Source organism: Aegilops tauschii, chromosome 5 (assembly GCF_002575655.3).
Source record: "Aegilops tauschii subsp. strangulata cultivar AL8/78 chromosome 5, Aet v6.0, whole genome shotgun sequence".
Classification (NCBI taxonomy): Eukaryota; Viridiplantae; Streptophyta; class Magnoliopsida; order Poales; family Poaceae; genus Aegilops; species Aegilops tauschii.
In genome coordinates, this window is record NC_053039.3 from 771,573 (window position 1) to 777,572 (window position 6,000).

Genomic DNA, 6,000 nt, shown 5'->3' on the forward strand with positions numbered 1-6,000 from the left:
TGATTCTTAACTAAAAAGAACCAAATCGTCGATTGTCCGGATGCCGAAGCCCTAGCGGCCTTCAAGTAACATCCGTGATGAGTGGCTCGCCCGACACCTCGGCCAAGATAAGCCAAAGTCTATGGCATCCCTTACGACACTCATGACCCGCTTTTGTGCGGGCGAGGTTAGCTGGTTGGCTCGTAGCAACGGCACATCAAGAAATCCTGGCACTTCAGACGACGGAGATAGCAACGGCAAGCCTCGACGCAACAGACACAAGCGTCGCAATAATGGTGATAACGCCGAAGGCCGCCAATGCCGGATTCAGTGGCTCCAAGTCCGGTCAACAGAAAAAGCCATTTAAAAGAAACAATTTGGGCCCATCCAGTCTGGACCGCATACTCGATCGTCCATGTCAAATTCACGGCAGCCCCGATAAACCAGCCAACCATACCAACAGAGAATGTTGGGTATTTAAATAGGCCGGCAAACTAAATGCTGAAAACAAGGAAAAGGGGTCGCATAGAGATGACGACGGGGAGCCCCGGCAACCGAACACAGGGGGACAGAAGAAGTTTCCTCCCCAAGTAAACACGGTAAATATGATATCCGCCACCCATATTCCCAAGCGGGAGCGGAAGCGCGCACTAAGGGACGTCTACGTGATGGAGCCAGTCACCCCAAAGTTCAACCCATGGTCTTCCTATCCGATCATCTTTGATCGCGGGACCATCCGACCAGTATTCGTCATGGCGGCTCAGCCGCACTGGTCCTTGAGCCTATCATTGACGGATTCCACCTCACATGAATCCTCATGGACGGTGGCAGCAGCCTGAACCTGCTTTATCAGGATACAGTGCGCAAAATGGGTATCGATCCCTCAAGGATCAAACCCACCAAAACCACCTTCAAAGGTGTCATAGCAGGTGTAGAGGCCTGTTGTACAGGCTCAATCACACTGGAAGTGGTCTTCGGATCCCCGGACAACTTCCGAAGTGAGGAGTTAATCTTCGATATCGTCCCCTTCCGCAGTGGTTATCATGCACTGCTTGGACGAACCGCATTCGCTCGATTCAATGTGGTGCCACGCTATGCCTACCTCAAGCTCAAGATGCCCGGACCTCGCGGTGTTATAACAGTCAACGGAAATACAGAGTGCTCCCTCCACACGGAGGAGCACACCGCGGCCCTTGCAGCAGAAGTACAGTGCAACCTCCTTAGGCAGACTCAATTCGGCAATAAAGCCCCCGGACATCGTGAAGCGAGTCTGAACTACTCTGCAACAGCATCGTCCAGCCCGTCCAGAGCTCACCTAGCAATTCGGCCTTCGTCCTAGTCCTAATCAAGCGATGAAATTCGTGCCGCGCGTATATAATTACGCACTTAAAATACCATGGACATAGACGGAGGCACAGCTAGACCGCGGTCCACAATGCGGCTCAACCGCCCCGGGATCCACATACCTTCACCTTTTTCTTTCTTTCAGGTTCTTATCTTCTTGAGGCTCTTCCGATAACCTGATCATCGGACCCATCACGGGACGGATACACCAAGGAGGCAACGGAGCTTTGACGTACAAGGGAATCCCCAGGTGGTCTCTGCTAACGATCGCTATACCTGTTTTACATACCCACACGCAGCTCGCTCTTGGTTAGGGCATGTTAAATAGCCCTATTTGCTTATCACACTACTTGTATAGATACGCCTTGACGTATTACTTAAATAACAATGGAAAATAATTTACAGCGTCAGCTTATTACTTCTTTTTTTCCTTGACCATTTATTTATTACAAATCGCGCCCGTACATTCTGGTACATTCAGTTCGCCAGGGGCTTCAGTGTACCCCATAACACGGCAAGAAAAGTCAGAACACTTTTATCAGTGCGGCACCCCGAACTTATAGCATTATGTGCATCAGCTCCGAATCATGTCTTGGGTCAATAGTTGGGTTGCCCGGCTCCTGTGCTTGCTACCCTACGTTCCGCTATATCGGCTAGGGTAGTAAAGGGAGAACTACTGCGATTGTGTCCCGGTTCTTCCGGACGAGCACCTCAGTAGAGAAAGCCGAAAACTAACTGTCATGATGCGGCGAGAGCTGGGCGCTATTCGAGAGGTTTCAAATCCTTAAAGGCGAGGGATCGGTCTTTGTCCGATTTAAGCATGTATAGCGCCCCAAGTTCGGCCTTCCGAATACCAGGGGCTACGCCAAAATTTAAAATTATAGAACTCCTATGGCTAAGTTGGGGTGATAAAGCTGTATAGTCCGATTGCCTTGTTCGTTGCGCTAGACACCTCCTTAAAGGACCAAAAACTTGGATACAGAGTGTTTAGATTTATCCCGAACACCCCTGTACTAGTTACATGGGGGCAGAAGCCGACGACTGGCCAACCCTCAGATTTTATAAACGGCCGCACAGGAGGTACAATTTTAAATCAACAAGTATTATATTGCACAAGTGAACTTGTTTCATATTAGAGGATAAAACGAATGCACTGATTCAAAGATTACATCCTTTGTACATTGCTCCGCCACCAGGCGGGATCCCTTCAGGACACTGTCATAATATTGTTCGGGTCGGCAGTGCTCCTTGCCCTTTGGTGGCCCTCGGTCATCAGCGCCGTGGCGTCCATCTTCGCCCAATGCATCTTGGCACGGGCAAAGGCCATCCGCGCACCTTCAATGCAAACCGACCGCTTTATTACTTCAACTCGTGGACAGGCACTCACAAGACGCTTCACGAGTCCGAAGTAACTGTTGGGCATAGGCTCGGTAGGCCATAGCCAGACTATGAGGTCCTTCATGGCCAGTTCGGCTGCCTTGTGCAGCTCAACCAGTTGCTTCAGCTGGTCGCTCAAGGGCATCGGATGTTCTGTCCCAAGATATTGATACTAGAACACCTTCTCCGTTGAGCTCCCTTCTTCGGCTCGGTAGAACTCTGCGGCATCTGATATGCTGCGCGGCAGATCCGCAAATGCTCCTGGAGAACTCCAAATTCGGGTAAGTAAAAAGAATGTCTCCTTCACATGCTTGCTTTGCATAACAAATGCCTTACCCGCCGCAATCTTCTTGGCCGCCTGGATCTCCTGGAGGGCCTTCTAGGCTTCGGCTTTGGCATCTTGTGCGCTCTCGAGGGCCTTGGCAAGCTCGGACTCTTGAGTATTCGAGTCACACTCCAAGGACTCGTACTTCTGGACGAAATCCTGGAGCTCTTGCTGGACCTCGCTGACCCAGGCCTCTTGCTTCTCGCACGTGGCGCGTTCCTTGGCCGCTTTGTCTTTGGCCTCGGCCCGCGCCTTCTTAAGGGCCGCCACTTCGGTCGTGGCCCCTATAAAAAGTTCATGACGCTTTTATCGGCAGAAACCATTTATCCTTCATAAGTATACAGGCAGGGTATTACGTACCTTGACTTTCCTCCAGCTGCCTCTTCACGAGGACGAGCTCTCCCTCGGTCCGCTCCAGGTCGTACTTTAGTCCGGAGACCTCTGCAGTACGAGCGGCAGCGGCCAGCAGCGACCCCTGCTTATTTACATAGACATCTTATGTTAGACTCCTGCGAATATTATTTGATCCTCTGTTCGGCTTTTCTTTCCGAACACCAAATAGAGCATCAGGGGCTACTGTCTACACCGTGATATTCTCTCACAATTTTATTACTTACCTCAAAGCCTGTTAGAAGGCTGGCGCAGGCTTCGGTCAATCCGCTTTTGGCAGACCGGACCTTCTCAATCACCGTACTCATAAGAGTACGGTGTTCTTCATCAATGGAAGCGCCGCGAAGCGTTTCCAGCAAGCTGTCCAGTGCCTCTGGATGGACAGAGGTCATCGGCACAGGCGGCTCGTCCTCCTTAGGGAGAGGTTGCCTGCCTGAATCCGGAACCACTTGGGTTTTCGGAGCCGTATTCGGCTGGGGGCCAAACTGGCTGCGGCCCCCATTATTGGAATCCATGGGGGTCTTTCCCCCATGTGTCCGGCGACCGGGGTTTCGCCTGAAGGCGTCTCCGGTACTGTCTCCCCTTGGCCTTGTATCCTTCGAGACAACACCTCGGTGTCGTCCGCGGCCTTGGGGGAGGAGGCTGTCAGAAGAGACTCGCTGTTCATCACCAATGAGTCCAGCGATCCCTCCGAAGAGGAGGATATCTCGATGTTGGATTTGGCCGGACTGCAGGTTCACGTCTGGCACGTTAAGAAGCGATAAAGCAAACATACCGGAAATACTATTGTGTCCGGATACTTACGACTTAGCCACGGGCTTGACCCTGGGTTCCCACTCCTCACCGCTGTTGGTGGCTGCGGTGGAATGGTCTGGAAGGAAGGTTTTCCCTTCTTGGACACTTCGGCCTCCCCATGTGGGGCGGCCTTTCTCTTCTTTCTCCCCCCAGTTAGGGGGGATGGATTTCCTCCTCCTCGTCGTCTTCAGTGGAGGAGTGCATATCGGTGTCTTCGGATGTCATGTCCGGTGCAACCTTGCGCCGGAGACCATCTCTGGTCCCCGCGGCCGTCTTCTTGGCCTTCTTCTCCGGCACCTCATAGGGCGCCGGAAACAGCATCTTCGTTAGAAGAGGCCATTCTGGATCTTCAGGGAGCGGTGCGGGACAGTTAATCTGTTCCGCTGTCGCTACCCAGGCCTGCAAGATTGGCATGGAGGCTTAGATCCCTCCCGTGGATGTGCTAGTAAAAGGCATATCCTGCAAATATGAAAACTTACCAGATTGGCTCGGCGTTTTGCGCTGAGCCTGCGAGCTTCGGTTGTGGGAGGTGGTACCTTGTTGTCCTTGAAGAGCACCTTCCAGGCGTCTTCGTGCGTCATGCCGAAGAGCTCTCACAGGGTCTGGTGTTCGGCCGGGTCAAACTCCCACAGATTGCAAATCCGTCTCTGACACGGAAGAATCCGGCGGAGGAGCATAACTTGGACCACGTTGACGAGCTTGATTTTCTTGCTTATCATATTTTGGACGCATGTCTGAAGTCCGGTCAGTTCTTCCACTGAGCCCCAGGCTAAGCCCTTCTCTTGCCAGGAGGTGAGCCGCATGGGGACGCCGGATCGGAATTCGAGGGTCGCCGCCTAGTTGGCGTCGCGCGGCTTGGTGATGTAGAACCACCCCGATTTCCACCCCTTCACAGTCTCCACAAAGGAGCCTTCGGGCCAGGTGAAATTGGGCATCTTGCCCACCGTGGCGCCTCTGCACTCCGCTTGTTGGACGCTCACCACCTTTGGCTTCACGTTGAAGGTCTTCATCCATAGGCCAAAGTGGGGTGTGATGCGGAGGAATGCCTCGCACACGACGATAAACGCCGAGATGGTGAGGATGGAGTTGGGGGCCAAATCATGGAAGTCCAGCCTGTAGTAGAACATTAGTCCATGGACGAACGGGCGGAGGGGGAAACCCAACCCGCGAACGAAGTGGGAGAGGAATACTAACCTTTCCCGGGGTTTCGGGGTAGGGATCATCTGCCCTTGGGCCGAAAGACGATGCGCGATGTCTTTGGACAAGTATCCGGCCTCCCGAAGCTTCTTGGTGTCCTCCTTGACGGAGGAGGCCATCCACTTGCCTCCCGCTCCGGACATGTTCGGAATGTTTTTGCGGAGAAGGTGAAAGCTTGGGCGTTGGAGCTCGAGAATGGATGAGCAGAGGAAGAAGAAGGCGTGGGTGAAAAAAGGGAAATCCTTGTCTCCTTATAAAGGCAGCAGGGATCATGCGCCTCCCCACTTGCCCTAGAAACTCGCTTATTCCCCAAGTGTCGTGCTAATGGCGCGGTTGGGTTACCCACGCCCGTGTTGATGAGGATCCCGTGATAGGGGGACACGATCTCTGCTTCGACAAGAGGTGCCAATAAAACCGCCTCGCAAGATGTGTAGTAGCAGGTTGAGAAAACGGTTCGAATAATGGCCGGGCCACGGCGTGATGTCACGCTATGGACAAGTTGTCAGCAGATTAGACTCGTGGAATATTGTACTCTCTACGGTGGTATGTGGAATTTGTTTTGCAGAGCCGGACACGATTCTTGTGTTCAAGAT

The 6,000-nt window shown here is 52.8% G+C and overlaps 1 pseudogene; it reads right to left on the bottom strand.

The window, feature by feature from the left end:
- Positions 1-5,550, bottom strand: part of LOC141022235 (uncharacterized) — a 110,827-nt pseudogene extending 105,277 nt beyond the window's left edge.
- Between the last annotated feature and the right edge of the window lie 450 nt (positions 5,551-6,000).